At 40.5% G+C, this 20,233-nt stretch overlaps 1 long non-coding RNA gene across 1 annotated transcript; it reads left to right on the top strand.

Moving 5' to 3' along the window:
- The first annotated feature begins 955 nt into the window (after positions 1–955).
- On the top strand, positions 956–13,959 carry LOC121402935. Its single transcript, XR_005966873.1, has 2 exons — positions 956–3,313; positions 13,025–13,959. It is a non-coding gene; the product is annotated as an uncharacterized LOC121402935 (long non-coding RNA).
- The last annotated feature ends 6,274 nt before the right edge of the window (positions 13,960–20,233 follow it).

Raw genomic sequence — 20,233 nt, 5'->3', positions numbered from 1 at the left:
AAAACTTGCCTCCAAGCCTGGAATTCAAAAATAAGCACCTGCTTTAAGGCCACTGAGAGCAACATCCAAGGGTTTGGTGAGCAACATGTTGGGCGTAGCCACTGGTTGGGGATCACTGTTCTAGTTACCAGACACATCTATTTGGCCTCAAGTGTTGAGCTAAGGGCAGGCTTTGATTCTGTTCCCTGTAAGCATGGGTTTAAGGTGGCACTTTGATCTATGCACATTTTGGCCAACATGAGCTGAGGCCTACAGACACCTATCAGACAAGGGCCTCCTTAACATGCCAACCTGACATTAGCATAGACGCCTATCTGATAGATCCAGTATCAGGACCTCATACCTGGGCTAGTTAGCTATTGTCTAAAGGAGTTAAAAGTCATCAGCTTCTTGTTGCATATGGCCACCTCTCCACCATAGGCTTTTATACAGTCATTCTGTGTTATAGCATCTTGTGGATAAGGCTAAAGTGACTCTCATTGACACTGCACTTTATATATTGGGCTGACAAGTCCTTTCAATTAAAGTCAGTGAGAGGCAGCACGATTGATTTTGTTTCTTCTTCTGCTGGTGGAGAATGTGCCTTATGAGCTTACCTTTAAGTTAACATTAAATATGTTATAGAATGGCTGAATTTCAGCAACTTTTCTGGGGCCATCATTTTCTTGATTCTTATAGTATAGAATTGATTGCCTTCTTCTGACTCCTTCTAGCTTTCAATGGGGGTCACTGACCTTATCTAAAACAAAAACTCTGTAACGCTACAAATGTATTGTTATTGCTGCTTTTTATTTGTTATCTTTCTATTCAGGCCTCTACTATTCATATTCCAGTCTCTTATTCAATTCAATACACGGTTGCTAAGGTAATTTGGACCCTAGCAACCAAATTTTGGACATTGCAAACTATAGAGCTGCTGAATAAAAAGCTAAATAACTCAAAAACCAGAAAAAAATTAAATATTATATTAAGATATACGCAAAGATTCAGGGAGATTTAGTCACCCGGCAACAAATCGCCCCATTCTTTCTTTTCAGTCTAAACTTTAGGGTAGACACATGCCAAGATTCTGGGAGAATCGCCTCCTTTTCGGGCTACTAAATTCCCTGAACTGCCTTCCTGCCGGCTAGAATGTAAATCGCCGGCAGGATGGCAGTGGGAGCGCTTCAAAAAACTCAAAGTTGCCTCACGAGAAAACTTCAGACGACTTCAGAAAATGAAACGCTCCGAGTGCCATCCCACTGGCAATTTAGATTCTATTTAGAATAGTCGCCCGAAAAGGAGGCGATTCTCCCCAAATCTTGGCATGTGTCTACCCTAAAGTTTAGACTGAAAAGAAAGAACGGGACGCTGATGGTGCAGAACGTTTATACAATTTATGTGAATTGCAGTTAGAATTATTCTGTTTAGTTTAAGGCAAGACTAAAATGCCCTCTTCTGTATTAAATTGAAGGCCTCTCTGTGTATATTGGGCTCAGAATACAGAGTTGTGAAATTTAATGCCACAGATGCAGGAGAATATAGATATAAATGATAGACTGGTTATACATGCTAATTACAGCCTACCTCAAATTGTAACTTTGCTGTTATGGAAATATATAGTATTAATTCAACAGCCTCAGCTTCGCTCATTTATTCTACAATTTTCATAGATGGAAACATTATTTGGGGGATTTCACGTTGAAATCAGTCGACTGCACCCTGACTGTACCAAGTAACTGGGCACCTCCTGGAACCTGCAATGGGGAAAAATCCCCAGCAGGTCCGTTCAGAAGCAGCTAAAAAACTGGAGCAGTACACACTTACTCCTGGCCAAGATGGTGGCTGCTCCCCTCCTTCTCTCCCAGAGCAGCAGCCTTTGCCAGACACCAGCCCAGTTTCACCTGATCCCTCCTTGGGAGCCTTGGAGGTCTGTACAGCCCCGCTACCTAGGGAGATGGCCCAGCTGCTTAAATTGGTAAAGTCTATTTAATATGATTATGGATGTCTAAAATTATCGGTGTCAATAGGATAGTAATATTAACCTATTGATCTGCATCATAAGAAATACTAGCAACGGTAGTGCCTGTTGGGCAATCATCGATTTTTTTGACAATTTTTAATATATAAGTTCCCTATGTGTATCCATGGTTGCCCAACAGGCACAACGTGTATTAGTTAATGTCTAATGGACCAGTGCTTAGAATTGTAGAAAAGCACATTTTGGTGAGCGAATTTCAAGTTCACGGTCTGGCTATGGATCAAGCCTCTGTTTACAGGGAGGCCCCCAGTAATCCTCCGGTTGATGATATGCAAACATGATGCAGTCAGATTTAGTTTAACAACTGCTATGGAGTGCCAGGAATATAGCAGCATGGCCAGTTTACAATAGGACAGAAGTGGGGACTCTGGAATAGTAATAAGGTTATAGTTGTCTTGTTCTTCTCTGGTGTCTCCAAAATTGTCACATTGCCATGTTTTTACATTCTGTGGTCCTATCCACCACCATCTTAACTGCCCTGTGAAAAATCACTCCAGCTAAGGTCAAAGGTCCAACTCGAGCTTTAAGAAGAGTGCAGGTGAATGGGCTTAGTCACTAAGTTTTCTAGCACCCCAGGAAAACCAACAATTTGCATCTCCTGACCGCCTTGTGCTTTTATAAATAGGTTTCTTTTCCATTCATTATGTAAATCGTAAACTGTGATCCCTTCAAATTCCATTTTCTGCCATTTACAGGTTATGTTTCAAGGCCCCTCTCGCTTCTGTTTCCCCTCTTTCCTTTTTTCTCTTGCCCATTTTTCTTGCTTTCTGGTGGTCTTTCCTCATTTCTTGTGTTATCCAGTAACTCCCTAAGATCCATCTCATTCAACCCCCTTTAAACTTCTCTTCTTGCTTTTGCTTCTTTCTATGTCTCTCCCTGTGCCATTCCTCCACCTTTCCCTATCTCCTAGTGTCCCATTCAGGGTTGGACTGGGCTGGCAGGACACCAGGAAAAACCCGGTGGGCCCCACCGGCCCAGATCCGCACCCTGCGATTCTTCCTGCCGCAACCAGATGGTCGTGGCAAAAACTCAGTGCTAGATATGTTGGTAATAATCATGACAGAATCCCTTTAAGTATAAGGGAGAACAAGTGTAAGGGGTAATACACCTCTATATCTCTCTTCCCCTAATAGAGCTACAATGGAGAGGACAGAAGTAACTTTGTGGTGATTGAAGATTGCAGATACCATTGCTGTGACTGTGTGGAACTACAACTCCCACCCACACTCTGTATTCTGCAGTGACCAGAAACTACAGCTGAGATTTTGTTGTACTACAACCCTCAATTGCACTGTAAGTACAATCTAAAGTGTGTAGGCTAAATTAAGTCCTTATTAAGGATATCACACAAGGGAACACTTGCGTGTTCTTCTTTTTCTTAAAGGAACAGAAACGTCCAAAAATAAAAGCGTTTTAAAGTAATGAAAATAAAATGCAGTGTTGCCCTGCACGGGTAAAACTGCTGTGTTTGCTTCAGAAACACTACTATTGTTTATATAAATAAACTGCTGTGTAGCAATGGGGGCAGCCATTCTGGAACCTCAGGAGTACAGGTTCTTCTCTGGTGATGCAGAAGAAAGCCTGGGGCCTCAAAATAATAGATAACGAAGTTGTTGTGGCTACAAATTTCTTTGCAAGATTAGGCATCACTTTGTATTGGATTAGATGATTCAGTGTCTATGCTAGTAGAAGTATGTCCCCATTCATCTAACTCTAGTGCCTTTTGTAGGTCTATGGAGATAAGTTTGAGGCTAACCAGCCTGAGACAATTACAGCTAATTGAAGATTATGACTTCATCATTAGATTAGTACATCAAAATGTCCATAGCAGCAGAGTTTTATGGGTTCTTTGTAAGGGGTGTTACAGCTGGTTGGTCTTCTCACTTGTATGCACACCGTGGTGTTAACTGCTGCCTTTGTGTCTATCCTACAACCTCAATATTGACCCGTTTTTCATGTTGCCTGTGTCCGTCCTAACCTCAGGCATTATACTTTTATATCTTCTCTGCCTAATCACCCTGGGACCTCAGGAGAACAGGTTCTTCTCTGGTGATGCAGAAGAAAGCCTGGAGCCTCAAAATAATAGATAACGAAGCTGTTGTGGCTACACATTTCTTTTTAGTACAGGATGTGCAACATTAGGCGTCACTTTGTATTGGATTAGATGATTCAGTGTCTATGCTAATAGAAGTATGTCCCGATTCATCTAACTCTAGTTCCTTTTGTAGGTCTATGGAAATAAGTTTGAGGCTAACCAGCCTGAGACAATTACAACTAATTGAAGATTATGACTTCATCATTAGATTAGTACATCAAAATGTCCATAGCAGCAGAGTTTTATGGGTTCTTTGTAAGGGGTGTTACAGCTGGTGGGTCTTCTCACTTGTATGCACACCGTGGTGTTAACTGCTGCCTTTGTGTCTATCCTACAACCTCAGTATTGACCCGTTTATCATGTTGCCTGTGTCCGTCCTAACCTCAGGCATTATACTTTTATATCTTCTCTGCCTAATCACCCTGGGACCTCAGGAGAACAGGTTCTTCTCTGGTGATGCAGAAGAAAGCCTGGGGCCTCAAAATAATAGATAACAAAGCTGTTGTGGCTACAAATTTCTTTCTAGTACAGGATGTGCAACATTAGGCATTACTTTGTATTGGATTAGATGATTCAGTGTCTATGCTAGTAGAAGTATGTCCCCATTCATCTAACTCTAGTTCCTTTTGTAGGTCTATGGAGATAAGTTTGAGGCTAGCCAGCCTGAGACAATGACAGCTAAGTCAAGAGTATGACGTCAAGCTGAACAAGTATTAATGTTGCCTACAAAGGACCATTACTTGAATATGTCTCTAAAGTATAAGCCTGTTGAGTAAATGCCTGTTCTCTCTTCAGCAATGTTCAGTATTTGTAGGCAATCTTCATTAACAACGTACATGTCTCTTTGCAGACACGTGGGTGGTGGGTTTTTAGGGGAAGCATCAAGTTCTTTCATATTTAAACTGTGAATGGAATAGCGTTTATAAATACACCACCCCGTACCTTCATACTTTCGCAAGTGGAATTCCTGGAATCCCATGTTTATACCACTGACCGAAAGATTCCTTGTGTGGGAAATAAGGCTGGCCATAAAAAGTAATACACGTCTAATTCAATACAGCATTCCAGGAAAGTGCTAATGAGTACAGGAATCCGGAACTGATGAGGCTGAGTTTTCTGGCTCTTACCACAGAACTTACCACAAGGCACAATCATGTTCGGTAGAGAAAGGCATTCGATTTTCCCCAAGGTGAGATGTTGTCTGCGTAGGCAAGAGAGGCTCATATCTCTAATGGCGTGAGTAACAGTGTGTTCTGCAAGCCTGCCTCATAATCACTAAATACAGTGTATGGCTAGGAAAATGGAAAATATTCATATTTTTAAGTGTTTATAATAGAAAATGGGCTCCATTTAGCAGGAGTATGGAAGGCAAACAATCTCTTGTACAATAAAATGCCAGTGTGTTGGTTACACCTGTTAATGTGAATGATGTGCACAGTACCCAGAGGCAGTGGGTGCCGTTCTGGTGGAATTATAGGGAGAAAATGCTGTATGGTCAGTTGCACCTTTTATAAATGAGTCTTAGTTTTATAGGCTATAACATACCATACAAACGCTTTTTCTGACTGTCTCCTTGTATCCATGGTTCAATTAGGATCTTTGGAAAGATAATGTTTTGCAAACATATACATGAAATACACATCAGTCAGTACTACTACCCACCACTGGGTTTTCTATTTCCGGGCCATCCAGAAGCTGATAGGCCTGACTAGAAGAAAAGAACTTTCATTTGAAGCAATGTAGGTATTTCTTCACAGTGAGGTTGTGGAATGCACTGCCGGGTGATGTTGTGATGCTGGTTCTGTTAATGACTATAAGAGGGACTTGGATGATTTCTTGGATAGACATAATATCAAAGGCTATTGTGATTCTAAATTATGTAGTTAGTATAGATATGGGTATATATAATTTATGTGAAAGTATGGAGGAGTGTGTATATGAATGCTGGGTTTTCATTTGGAGGGATTGAACTTTGTGGACTTTGTCTTTTTTCAACCTGATTTAACTATGTAACTATGTTGACTCAACTGTTGGCCACATGCTAGTTACTGTATTTCTAGGATATTATAGGGTTGCCAAACAGCCTGTTGGACAAGGACAATATTGGCATGTGGATGTGATCCTCTCCTAAGGAGCCATCATAGGCCTCCATTTTGATTTAATGGTTGGCTCATCAGTCCATAGTTGGCCAAATTGAGCTGACAGGCCAAAATCTGATCATGATGGAGAACTATTCAGGCTTGTTGGGAGAGGACACGATAAATGTGGTGGACTCGGGTGTCCGAGGCCCACCGGGGCTGTTACTCCATTCATTCAAAATGAATCAGTTAATAGTGCTGCTCCAGCAGAAATTCATTTCTCAAAAGAGCAAACAGATTTTTTTATATTCAATTTTGAAATCTGACATGGGGCTAGACATATTGTCAATTTCCCAACTACCCCAAGTCATGTGACTTGTGCTCTGATAAACATCAATCACTCTTTACTGCTGTACTGCAAGTTGGAGTGATATCACCCCCCTCCCTTTTCCCCCCAGCAGTCAAACAAAAGAACAATGGGAAGGTAACCAGATAACAGCTCCCTAACACAAGATAACAGCTGCCTGGTAGATCTAAGAACAACACTCAATAGTAAAAACCCATGTCCGACTGAGACACATTCAGTTATATTGAGAAGGAAAAACAGCAGCCTGCCAGAAAGCATCTCTCTCCTAAAGTGCAGGCACAAGTCACATGACCAGGGGCAGCTGGGAAATTGACAAAATGTCTAGCCCCATGTCAGATTTCAAAATTGAATATAAAAAAATCTGTTTGCTCTTTTGAGAAATGGATTTCAGTGCAGAATTCTGCTGGAGTAGCACTATTAACTGATGCGTTTTGAAAAAAACATGTTTTCCGATGACAGGATCCCTTTAACTTTTAATCAGGGATGGTGGGCAATGGGGGAAGCCACAATCAAGTCTGGATCGAGGAAGGTAGGGTAGCTTGGGTGGCCCATGAGGGCCAAAGCCACCAGTTTTTTTCCCGCTGTCCCACCGGCCCAGTCTGACTCTGTCTGTATATGTCTCCCTTTATGTAGGGTCCATCTTGGCTACCCTTATCTATCTGTCTGAAATTGTAAAAATCTACAGGGCAAATATAACAGAAATCCAGTAAATACATACATAGGGCTCTGGGAGTTTTCATGGAACATCTAGCCTTTTGTTCTCTTGGGAATAAGTGTAGAAGAAAAAAACATAAAAAGACATTAATGAAGAAACCATAAAAAAATAATAGATTTTTCTGCTCATGGAAAGGTCATGGGAAAAGGATTCAGTTGTGTTGTAGTCACAGATAGATATTGTATCCATGAAACCAGGAGACGCAAGGCTAATGCGATATGCTGACATCATGCGCTCAGTATGCACAGTGCTAATTTCTGCAAAGGGCTTTATTTCACATGAAAGTGTTATGATAAACCCTGGGTTGCAATTAAAAGGGATTCCCTTCTGTATGTAACCACAGCTTCAGTAAAAGGAAATGAAATGTGATTACAGAAGATTAGGCCCTGTTCTGTAGACCTCATTAAGAAAGACGCGAATGTTCCATGCAATTTCCGTCAGATTAAGAACAACTTGAAAATTGGGTTTATGTTACACGTGTTCCTGACATTACTCATGATAGCTTGATTTCTTTGAGAGACATGGCTAGGGGAGGTGGCGCGCAGGGGTAGCTTATGCAAAGGAAATAATGGTTCATGTTATTAATGCAAGCGGCTAAATTATCTGTGATATTGTATCCTTTGTAACTTTATAGACTGCTCCCCCGCCTCCTCGCAGAAGGTATACATGCTTATTGCCAGGCTATCCATATTCTTCCATTCATGTGAGCGTGGTCCCTAGAGTGTCCATACAATTCCATATAACATTGGCTATGTAATTGTATCATTATTTTAGGATCTAACCCTTGGACCTATGGATCATCTCCTTCTGGGGTGCAGCTGGGGGGAGGGCTTTATTTATACAGAGGGCTTTTCAGTGAACTGGTGGCTTCATTTGAACAAAACTATATATACAAATTCTGTTAAATGATAGGAAAGGGACATTTACCAATCAATACTGGCAAAGGTATAGATTTCTTTGACCATTTCATTATGAAGTACAAAATTCCACTCTTTTTAAATGCAATTCACCGTGTTTTTTTTTTTTTTACCCAAACTGCACTGTTTCCCCCCCACAATTCCAGCACTATTGCGGTCGAGATGGGGGAGTTGCATTTGAAGGCTATGCCAGTGGGAGGGATGGGTCCTTAAAATGTGCATGTAAATAAAGTGAATTTAAGTCCCGGGTACAAAAGGAAATGCTCCCAGGATGCACCTTTTTTCAGAAGGTTTTTAGCAAAAGGCATAACAATAAGAACATAGAGAGTATATACTAGGGGTCCCCAACCTTTTTTGCCTGTGAGCCACATTCAGATGTAAAAAGAGTTGGGGAGCAACACAAGCATGAAAAAGGTTCCTGGATGGTGCAAAATAAGTGCTGTGATTTGCCATTTGGTAGCCCCTATGTGGACTATCAGCCTACAGGGTTGGCAGTACAACTGTTTTTTATGCAACCAAATCTTGCCTCCAAGCCTGGAATTCAAAACTAAGCACCTGATTTGAGGCCATTACAGGCAATGTCCAAGGGGTCGGTGAGCAACATGTTGCTCATGAGCCACTGGTTGGGGAGCAATGGTACAGTATATACTATAGGGCTGTGACTGTTGGCTGCTATGTATAGGGTGCAGACCAGCGGTCTCAACCTAGCAACATGAAAATCTCGTCAAATTATCATGTATTTCTACTGAACTACAAATGGCTTATAAAAAGAACGACTGCACATTGAGATTTGTAGTTTGCAGCAGCTTGAAGGCCACTAGTTTGATGCCCCTGTTCTGAAGCCTACTCCGTGGAGAAAGAAACACCTACTCTGGGATTGGCATAGGATTAGTATGGCATAGGAATACCCACACAGTGGCAGGTGTTTTGCATACCTGTGTAAGCAAGCACACAATGTAGCCTATTGTAATGTTGAATGGCACAATAAACTTCTTTCACACCCTTTGCTCCTTCAAACATTCCTGTTTTACCACCTTAATCTAGTACAGAGTTTCGTGTGCCAAACCTCAGTGGCCACATATTGGCAAGATTACAGGGATTTTTCCTTAGTAGCTTGCTGGATGCGCTGAAAAGTGGGGAAATTCTTAAAACTAGTGTGCACAGCCACCACTTAGGATTTTGGTTTAAAAATGACTATTGTTGCTTTTCTATTTTACTATATTAGATAATCTGCTAACTGTCCTATGTCACTGTCAGTTCTCGCCACTGGAGGGCAGAACATGATTCCAATATCAATTCTTTTCTGAAACTAGATTAAGACAAGTTTACAAGTAGATTTCTGACCCTTCTACATCAAAAACAGGCTCTATGCTAATGATGTAATCTGAATGGGTAGCCTTAAATTGCTAGGACTAATAAAAATAACCTATTTGCTGATTCATTTCTGCAGTCTTGTTTAACCACGAGCCACAATCAGTTATAAAAAGAGTTGGGAGCATAACAAACCTATTTACTGATTCATTTCTAGGCTAAATAAAAAATATTCACTATTTGTGAGAAGTGAGTTATGATCACCATTTGTATTGTGACCGAGTATCATATTAGAAGGATGGAAAGGTTGTGGCTACTGGATCATGTTGAATTTCTTGGGCAGGGTCCACAATCATGTTTACCCATGAGCCACATTCAGTTATAAAAAGAGTTGGGGAGCATCACAATCATGTTAAAGTTCCTGGGGGTGTCAAATAAGTGCTGTGATTGGCCCTGATATTTGATAGCCCCTATGTGGACTGTCAGCCTACAGGAGACTCTGTTTGTCAGTGTACCTGGTTTTATACAACCAAAACTTGCCTCAAAGCCTGGAATTCAAAAAATAAGCACCTGCTTTGAGGCCACTGGGAGCAACATCCAAAGGGTTGGGTAGCAACATGTTGGGGATCACTGCTCTAGGGACTGGCCACTGCTGACCATATATATAAAGGTTCATATGACTTCCATTTTATGGTTCAGTTGGAGGCATGCCAACTAAGTACCTGGTTTTTACTAACAATGCATTATGGTGCATGAGTGTGTTTGCGTTTTAGTAGGGAGTGAGACCTGTAGCATGGGAAGAGCAGTGTCTCCACCACTCTACTACGTTCTACATAATTCGGCTAATTACCAAAATGAACTATAGTGTTTGTATTAAAATTTGCATCACTTAAAAAAAGTTTCTTTCAGTTTTTCAGGGCATGAAGGCTGGGATACAGTTTGGCCAAACGTTAAGGAATCCTGTATATCCATACTTCAGATTGTTGAAGTGTAGCATACTGATTTAACCAAAGGTATATGGTTCTTCTCTTCAAGAAAATACAAATAAACTCACGAAATGCGCCTCTCCTTATGTACCCAGTGTAATGCACTCCAACCCAATTCTTCATTCCCTGACATTGCCGGATCTGATCCTGTGAGAAATTTATGGAGTACAAATATGGCATTTATCAATCAAAACCAAGATACAGTATATTCCTAGAGAAGGTTTCCTGGTTCATAGAGAGGGATCCCTGGACCCTAACATTGTACAGTTTTGCCCAACTGAGGTTCATTAATGAAAGATCATTTTGCATTAAATTAAAAGAAATAAAGGTGTACAAATCCTATCAACACTTTATGCACCATATCAGCAAATTAATGTATGTAAATATATGCCTGTCCAAAATCTCATTCGATAACCAAGGGTTATCTCTTTACATATCTCTTATCTCTTTGGTCCTCTTTTTGCTGCGAAAACAGCCTTTACCTTCTGCTCTTCAGGGACGGCTTTCCACTAGATGTTGGATCATTGTTGGTGAGATTTGCTTCCATGCTGTATGTCAGAGGTTGAGCACTGATGTTGGGTGATCATGCCTGGTGTTCCAGTTCATCCCACAGGTGTTCAGTTGGGTTGAGGCCAAGGCTTTGTGCAAGCCAGTCACGTTCTTCCACTTTCTTTTCTGCAAACCAATTCTGTATGGATGTTGGTTGGTGCACATGGTTATTAGGCTGATATAAAGAAAGGTCCTTCCCCAAATTGTTTCCACAAAGCAGGAAGCACAGAATTGTCCAGGTCATTGTATTATGTGGTGGTACCTGTGCATGCAATGATAGGTCTGGCATAAATAGCCAATTCCAGTAGATAGAAGGGATTCCACATACTTCTATCATAATGAGAACTGACCAGAAGTTAAAATAACTATAACAGATTAAAGTCTTGAACAAGCTGAATTTAACCATAATAAAATCCACATCTGTTTTTACATGAAACCGAAATCTTTTCTTGAAAAATAATGTGAAGATTTCAGCATTAGTGTGAAAAAGTCAGATTCTGAAGCTCATTATCCTGCGTGCTTGTTTGGATGGTTAAATCAGAGGAGCTAAGAAAAATGGGGGATATATGGCTGTGTGGAAACCAGGTGGTCAGGACATTCATTGGCCGAGACTCATTGTATGTCCTTGGGGGGGGGTTATACTATGTGTTTCCCCATATTGTGAATGGTTCTTCAATGTGTTCGCAATTATTGTCCATCAGCACAACTGCAATAATATAAAATAATACTGTGAGATATTTAAACATTTGTAATTGAATATTTAAAATGGTTCTGCTTCTATTTTTTTTAATGTTTTTTTTCTCCTCATTGTTGGAATGCAGCCCCTGTAAAAGCTCAGTACAATGTGTGGCCTGCTATTTGCTGCTCTCTAGTGACTTCCCTCTGGAGCTGACATTACAGGTGTATAAAACAGACATGGAGTGCTACGGATTAAATTTTGATTCTGAGCCTGATGATACAATGTTCTTCAAGCTAGACTTTCAGGTGTATCTGCCAGATGTGAAAATCTGCACTGCCCCTTGCACATTGCCTTTTCCAGCAAGCACCACGGATCGATTCTCTTCCGGCTTCTTCTTTTACTTTAACTTTAACTAAAAAGTCGGCTATTCTGTTCTACTGCACATGCGTCAGCCCCGGGACATTTGAAGAAAGAAGAAGACGGAAGATCAATATCAGTGGTGCTTCCAAAACCATGGGCTGGTGCATTTTTCTCCTGATAGGAGCACCGGCCCGGGGTTTCAGGTAAGTAAATACATTCACTTGGGGGTGCCTAACATTTGGCACCCCCAAGTGGAAGAAGACATTCCTTCTCCTTTAAGGGGGAATGTAATTAATTAAAATGCCATCTTTGCAAATGTTTAGCACCGCTCACAATGTAAAATCAGTTGTTGGCGAAGAATACATTGTGCATTTTCGCTAAGCAAAGGTTTAGTGTTAACACCTGCTCTGGAGTTCAGTTAAATATTTTGTCGTTAAATATTTTGTTGCTAAATTTTTTTTGCTGCAAATGTTCGCAAAAGCCATTTGTTTATAGCAAATGAAGTCGTTGGGATCTTAAATCAGTCAAAAAGGAAGCAAACATGGTTGCTAATGTTTGCAAGCGCTCCAGTGAAACATATTACATTCCCCCATTAGTATGAATAATTCTTTGCAACTTCAATTGGTCTTCATTTTTATTTTTTTTCCCCATTTCAAAACATTGGTGAAATAGTTGTTTAGCATTTGTTTCAAGAATATGAAGGGCAGCAAGGATGTTTTTGCCCTAAAATTTGACCTTTAAACGGGACTTTCAGGTGTATTGGGGAGAGCATGTAGGCTTTCTTCCCAAATTTCATGTAATTTAGCCTTCAGGCTAAGCACCTATGGCACTAATCCAACTCCTGTATGGGGGCCAACCACTTGTATATAGTATATTATATACATCATATAATTTAAAATTGAAATCCTAGTTTTATTGTGTAAGAAGACAGGCAGGGCCACCATTAGGGGGTACAAGTGTTCCGGGCCCGGGCCTAAAGGGGGGCCGGCTGTTCTGCATTATTTGAAATAGCCAGGCCCCACTTGACATCGCCAAAGCCGTGCCGCCTCTAAAGCCGAAGTCACGAAAAGACCCGAGCTGAAGTCCTGAAAGGAGCCGCAATTAAAGTCCTATTTTTTTTTAAACCCCTGGCCACCAATGTATTATTTTAATAGTCTGTAGGCCCCTGCCACCAATGTTTTTTTTAATAAATTCTCTGGGGCCTCAATTTGTTTCTTAACTTGTATGGGGAGCGCTGGCGCCAATGTTTTTTTTTTTTAACTTATAGGGAGGCCCTAGTCACCAATTTTTTTTTAATCTTTTAGGGGTGCCCTGACCACCAATTATTTGAAAAAACTTTTATGGGGGCCCTGTCGCCACAAAAAATTAGTCATACGGGGCACCGTGATTTCTAATGGGGACCCTAAAGACAGGTATAGGGTAACCTAATGTAAGATAAGTTCAATGCTACAATATATGTAAAATGACTATAAATCCATTCCATTCTATCAAACATCTAGTCGGTTGCTTTTGATTAGGGCAGGAATTCATGGGCGCTGGCAATGTGTCACTTGAGACATTCAGCTGGAAATACTGTGGTGTGACAAGTTCATTGGTCTTCTGCCACTTTGGTTTCTAATCCTTTTTAGAAATCTCTTGCTGGAATCAGTGGAATGAGAAGAAGCTGCCTGGCTCAGACAGATAGATGGAGTGGGAGAGGATGGCAGAGAGGAGCAGGAAAGGAGCCAATGTCTGTTTACACAGTCAGTTTTTTGTCCTCAAAAATTGCTGAAGTGATTCAGCCCCTTAAAGGGTCATTATACTGTCCGGTTATGGCTTTAGAAAACAATACATGGTTTGTGCTTGATTTATTGCTGAGTAAAACAAGGTTAATTCTATGTGACAGTCTTGTCTCTGTGCCAAGCTTCATTCAAAAGTTTGTGCTCATTAACCTTTTGTGTACCACCCGTGGTAGAATCTACAGTACTGACATAAAAACCATCATTGTGCCAATGCCATAGGCCCTGTGCTTCTGGGTGACCATCTGTTGCCAATAAACCCATGGGTTGATTTCAAGAAAGTATCATTTATCCTGCCAATGTGGAAGTGCTGGGAGTACTAGTTCAGCAGAAACTTGATGGTTGCTGACCAGCCCATCTCTGATGCTAACAGAGAAATCAATATAAATCATATAGACATCATAGGGGGGACAGGGGCACTGCAGTCAGAGGGGGGACATATGAAAGTAAGAGTGTGACTGGGGCCCCCTTCAACTTGTTGGCAGTGCCCTCTGCCCATGGTACCAGGTGACCAATACTTTAATAATTAGGGCCGCCTGGGGACCATGGGATTTCTGATGGCAGTCCCGCCTACAAACATTTAAGAACATGGTTTAAGAGTTACGCTCTAGTTTCAGCCTAAGTAGTCTTCAGACTGGATCCCCATTTTGGCTACGGTTGGCCTCGTATCTTAACCTTCGGTTGGCCTTGTATCTTAACCTTCACTAAGCTAGTCCTCGTTCACAAGGCCCCACGTTATGAATTAATCTTCAGTTGGGTTCTATCTATCTTCTTAATACAATGGATACACCTCAACCCTCAGATTGATGGGAGCAACACATTTCTTGGTTATTGACTTTTTCAGGACATCAGTGGCCAAGACATGGACACATAATTGGACTGATACTGTCTTTGCCCACTCTTTGTCGGGATATTTTGCCAACAGATGGGGAGGGAACTGACCACCATTTTTTTGTGAAGTTTTCAATAAAAACCTAATAGGGAGCTAAGAAAAAGTTCTAGACCCTTCCTCTGCTTTATATACACTTGTGGGACCACATGGTACAGTCCCTCGTGGAACCAATTTGTTAAACCCGACCCATGACCTGCGACCCTCAACCCGCATGGACCCGCTACCCTCCCCGCAAGTACCTTATCAACCCGATCCGCGACCCGCTGACAATCAAGAAACAGGAAGTGCTGTCATTGTAAACTGGAAGTGACATCATTAGAAGTAGGCATAAAACGGGAAGGGCTCAGAAGAAAGGATTAAAACTGGCTATTGAGAAGACCCGTGACCCGACTCGCAAACCCGGAGAACGCGTCTATACCCGATTTCCAAACGTCTACCTGCAACACGCAGGGTACCGCAGGTTTTTGCGGGTAACTCGCCTGGTACGCTGCAGGACTCTACCCCATGAACTTTCTAGTCATGAGCTTAACCACCCTCTTTGAAGATCTGGCATCGCTGAAGAGGCTACACCACGGGAAACATTCATCCAGCAGTTTTTCTTCACTTCCCCTAGTAGGGGAAACCTGTTTTGCCTTCACCACTTCATTTGTACCATTTGACAGAATGATGAGTGAATGGGCAGAGGCTGAATGATTAAAAGCAGACAGTCGGAGTGAGTTTGTGTTTATGTAGATTTAATATCCCTGCTATAAAACAGGCCCTGTGTTCAAGGAGCATATAAGTGGCCCATAAAGATTAGCTGGCTATTGATCACTATTATGAACACTAGCTATCTGGTTTTGTTGAGCATTTGTCTTTCATTTCTTCCCATTAGGTTTAATGTGCTGTATCCATCTTCTTTACTGCACACGGCTCATATCCCCAACTTCCGCAGCAGAGACGTCTGCAGGACCCATGGCCAGTCATTTGGCAAACAGCTGCTTGCACTTTTTTTCCCCCTGTACGGCAATTTCATATACTCATTGCTGGAACATTGAATTTCATTCTGTTTCCATGCAAAAAAGAAAAAAAAAACCAAGAGAACATGCCCCTCATTAAGAGCAAAAAGAAAACACCCCAGGGTGCGTAGTGTTTTATATTTTCCATCAGGTGGCTGAAGTTTGACACCGAAGCTTAATAACATGCAGCCTTATGAGATGGTTCTGTTCTGACCACATGATTTGTCACACGTTATTGTTCTCCACGGAGGCGCAGGCACAAAACGCACATTCCTGTGACATATAAATCTTCAGGCTATTATACCTTATTATAAAAGTGCACGTGTGCGCTCTAAATGATGTCGCTGAAAAGGCCATAAATTCATAATCCTAGGAGCTTACTATTTCAATGTAAACTTGTCAGCTGCAGGTTTGCAAAATGCCTGGGAGTTTTCTTGTTATTAAACTGGGAAAAATGCTTGTAAGGCTGATAGGGGGCAGTTTTGTGCTCCTTAAAAAAGGTCGAAGGATATAGCTGAAACATTCATGCTAATATGATTAATTGTAGGCATCCCACCATTCAGATGCATCAACTATCCCTACACCAGCTTAATATTCCAATACATCAGAGTTTTACAGGAAAACTAAAGCTTAACTAAAGAAGTAGCTAGAAATGTTTTGAGCTTCTGTACCAGCCAAAGGCAACCACAGCCCTTTAGCAGTAAAGATATGTGTCTCCAAAGATGCCCCAGTAGCTCCCCATCTTCTTTTCTGCTGATTCACTGCACATGCTCTGTGCTGCTGTCACTTACTGAGCTTAGGGACCCACTCACAATATACAGTACACATAGAATAGAAATGTCACAATATAAGACTGATTTGTAATTAATACAGATAATTACTACATGGCAGCACAGCAACCAGTGCAATTAGCAACAGAATTTAATAACCAGCCCTGTAGAATCAGCTTATATTACAGACCAACCTCATTTTCTGCTGGATAATTAGTAGGGATGCACCGAATCCACTATTTTGGATTCGGCCAAACCCCCTAATCCTTCGCGAGATATTCGGCCAAACCCCCTAATCCTTCGCGAGATATTCGGCCGAATACCTAACCGAATCCGAATCCTGATTTGCATATGCAAATTAGGGGTGGGAAGGGGAAAACATTTTTTACTTCCTTGTTTTGTGACAAAAAGTCACGTGATTCCCCTCCCCTCCCCTAATTTGCATATGCAAATTAGGGTTCGAATTCGGTTAGGCTGGGCAGAAGGATTCGGCCGAATCCAAATCCTGCTGAAGGCCGAATCCTTGCCGAATCCCGAACCGAATCCTGGATTCAGTGCATCCCTAATAATTAGTGATGACCCCTAAGCTTAGCTTCTCAACAGCTGCTCAGAGCCCACTGAGCATGTGAGTGTTACAGACACTTTCCAAGATGGTGACCCCCTGTGACAAGTTTGAAGTCCTGGATCATTGCTGCTATTGACAAGCTGACAATTTAGGCTGGTGCAATAAGTTCAGTATATAAAATATCACACAAAATTGGAGTGCTCACCTCAGACAATTTTCTTTTCGGATCAGGTGCTTCTAGCAGTATTCGATCACGCCTGCCACGGATCCAAACTTCAATTGTAGAAATCCAATATACTGCAGCACACTATAACTTGTGTAAATATAAAGGTGTACTTTATTTGGCTCAATTACGAGCAGACATGTGGCAACGTTTCGGGCCTCGCAGGACCCTTTCTCAAGCCTCTTGAGAGGCTTGAGAAAGGGTCCTGCGAGGCCCGAAACGTTGCCAAATGTCTGCTCGTAATTGAGCCAAATAAAGTACACCTTTATATTTACACAAGTTATAGTGTGCTGCAGTATATTGGATTTCTACAGTATATAAAATATGGCATTTTTAGCCATATTCATTTTAAAGGTTTAGTTCTCCTTTGAACATACAAGGGCTCATATACTTACAAAAGCGAAGTGGACAACTTGCACTTTTTCCCATAGTGAGTTGCACCGAAAACCACTTTTATTAAAGGTACTTGCGTAAAAATGCAGTTGCGATCAGAGCTGCTCAGTCCTTCCTGCCTTCCGACTCAGGCACCTATCATAGAAAAATTGTTTTCCTATCTGGTGGTGCAATCTAATATAGTCAGCACTAGGTTTGGGGGCAACAAAAATACTTTTGCAAGAAAATGCCCCTTGTGAATGCTATGGTGCCCTACTAAAATGTCTTAAAGATGAAATAAACCCAATAGCAATGTTTTTCCACCAGTATAATGATCTCTTAGTTGGAAGTACCCGTTATCCAGAAAGCGTGGAATTACGTAGAGGCCGTCTCCCATTGACTCCATTTTATCCAAATAATCCATAATATAATAATAATTTTTAAAAATGATTTTCTTTTTCTCTGTAATAATAAAACAGTATCTTGTACTTGATCCCAACTAAGATATAATTAATCCTTATTGGAATCAAAACCAGCCTATTGGGTTTATTTAATGTTTACATGATTTTCTAGTAGACATAAGGTATAAAGATCCAAATTACTGAAAGATCCACTATCCAGAAAACCCCAGGTTCCGAGCATTCTGGGTAACAGGTCCCATACCTGTACATGGTATTTTTATATTATAAATTATTAATAATTTTAATTGTTTGCTTAACATGAGGGATGGTCTTCCCATAATATCTTTAATTGTTTTTCTAACAGCATGAAAACATGTATGGCCAAAAAAATGTAGAAATGCACCACAGAATAATCTTAGATTAAAGGGATTTGTAGGCACTTTAAGTGGAAGTACAATTACTGAGAGAATATTGGAGCCCTAGCCAAAGGCTATATCCATGAATTAAGATCAATTAGACTGATATCAGCGTTGTGAAATTGCACCAGGATGTCCTAATCTCAGTCCTCTGCCTTTGAAATTCGAGCTTTCTTCACCTGGTTTACAAATGCCTCGACTGAATTCCAAATCCATCTCTGTAGCAATGAAAAACCTTAAGTCCTGTAATTAGGACTCTTTATTTACCCAACCAAATCAGATCTTTCCACCTGTTCTTTTCTAGCACTGGGACTTTTTGAGACTTGAGAAGAAGAAGTCAAATGTCAGGGAGTTGTACGTGAATAATGAGAGTCGAGTAGCCCCCCATGCTGGGAACAGAGAGTCTCAACATCCGGAAAAGCTTTTTATACTGGAAGGATTGTTGGCCACAGTTTTTGTAATGTAATTTGCATTGGATTTCTGCACTCACATAACCTCTTAATTCCTCCCCAAGAAGCCGGTGCATAATAAAAAAAAAAAGACGACTGTCCATTGTTTTATATTCATCAGCTACATTGCCTGAGTTTTTTGTTTTGTTCTCTTCCAGTGAAATAGGGATACAATTAGGCATAATGTAATGACGAACACATTTCATAGTGGATTGCCATTGGAGGCCCTTGGGACATACTCATCTTCATTTATTTTATTAGAAAAATTCAGAAGAAAATAGATCTTAGTGATGAACCGAACATACCGACTGTTACATTATATGCTGAGGGCAACGACATCAATATTTCATTAATATTTATTTATAATGTTACAATTATACTATCAGCGAAACATATGTAGTATGGGATCTGTTATCCATGTTTTCTGGTTAACCGGTCTTTCCTTAATTTTAATCTTCATAATTTAAGTCTACTAGAAAATCCTTCAAACATTGAGGCACATTTATTAATTTTGAATTCATGTGTTTTTTTTAAACTCACATGAATTCGATTTTTCTTGGAATTTGAATATTTGATTATTTGTTATAAAAATTGAATATGTAAAACTCGGACTAATTTTACAGACTCAAAAACTTGAATCGAATTCGGTCAAACTTGAATGTCAAGAAGGCTACAAACAACTCCAAATTGGTCATTGCACCTCTCCCGTTGATTTATACAGTAATTCGTCAGGTTTTAGTTGGAGAATAGTCGAATTCTAATTCTTAAAGGATATACACCCTAAAACGTGCCTAGTTCATTTACAAGTCAATGGCAGAGGTCCATTGAATCATTTAAATATGTTAATTACCTTCCTGACATTTGAGTTTTTTTCAGAGGGAATTTTTGGGTCGGGATTATTTGATCGAATAGTAGGCATTCAATTTTTTTCTTAAATAACCTCCCATTCAAGTTGGGAGTATATTCGAATTTATTAGAGTAAAAAAAAAAATTCACATTCACATTTGAAATTCGAGCTTTGATAAATCTGTCCACTATTAATGGTTTGATTTAAATAATCCTTACCATAAAGCAAGATAGAACTGCTATAGTGAAAGAAAGGGAAAAAAAGCAACACTATTTTATTTTAGAAGGTTCTTCATATTTTATTCTAATCCTTTGTTTGAAGACATGAAGACAATGGCCGATAGTCTTGGGTGAACAACTGAAGATGAATTGACTAAGTTCAATAATGTAAGGTAATGAAAATGTAATTTGAGGTTGTTAAGGGAATAAGGTAATGAATAAGGAAA

This window comes from Xenopus laevis, chromosome 4L, assembly GCF_017654675.1.
Source record: "Xenopus laevis strain J_2021 chromosome 4L, Xenopus_laevis_v10.1, whole genome shotgun sequence".
In the NCBI taxonomy this organism is placed as follows: Eukaryota; Metazoa; Chordata; class Amphibia; order Anura; family Pipidae; genus Xenopus; species Xenopus laevis.
Note: the sequence above shows the minus strand (reverse complement) of the source record. Positions and strands in the feature narration are given on the sequence as shown.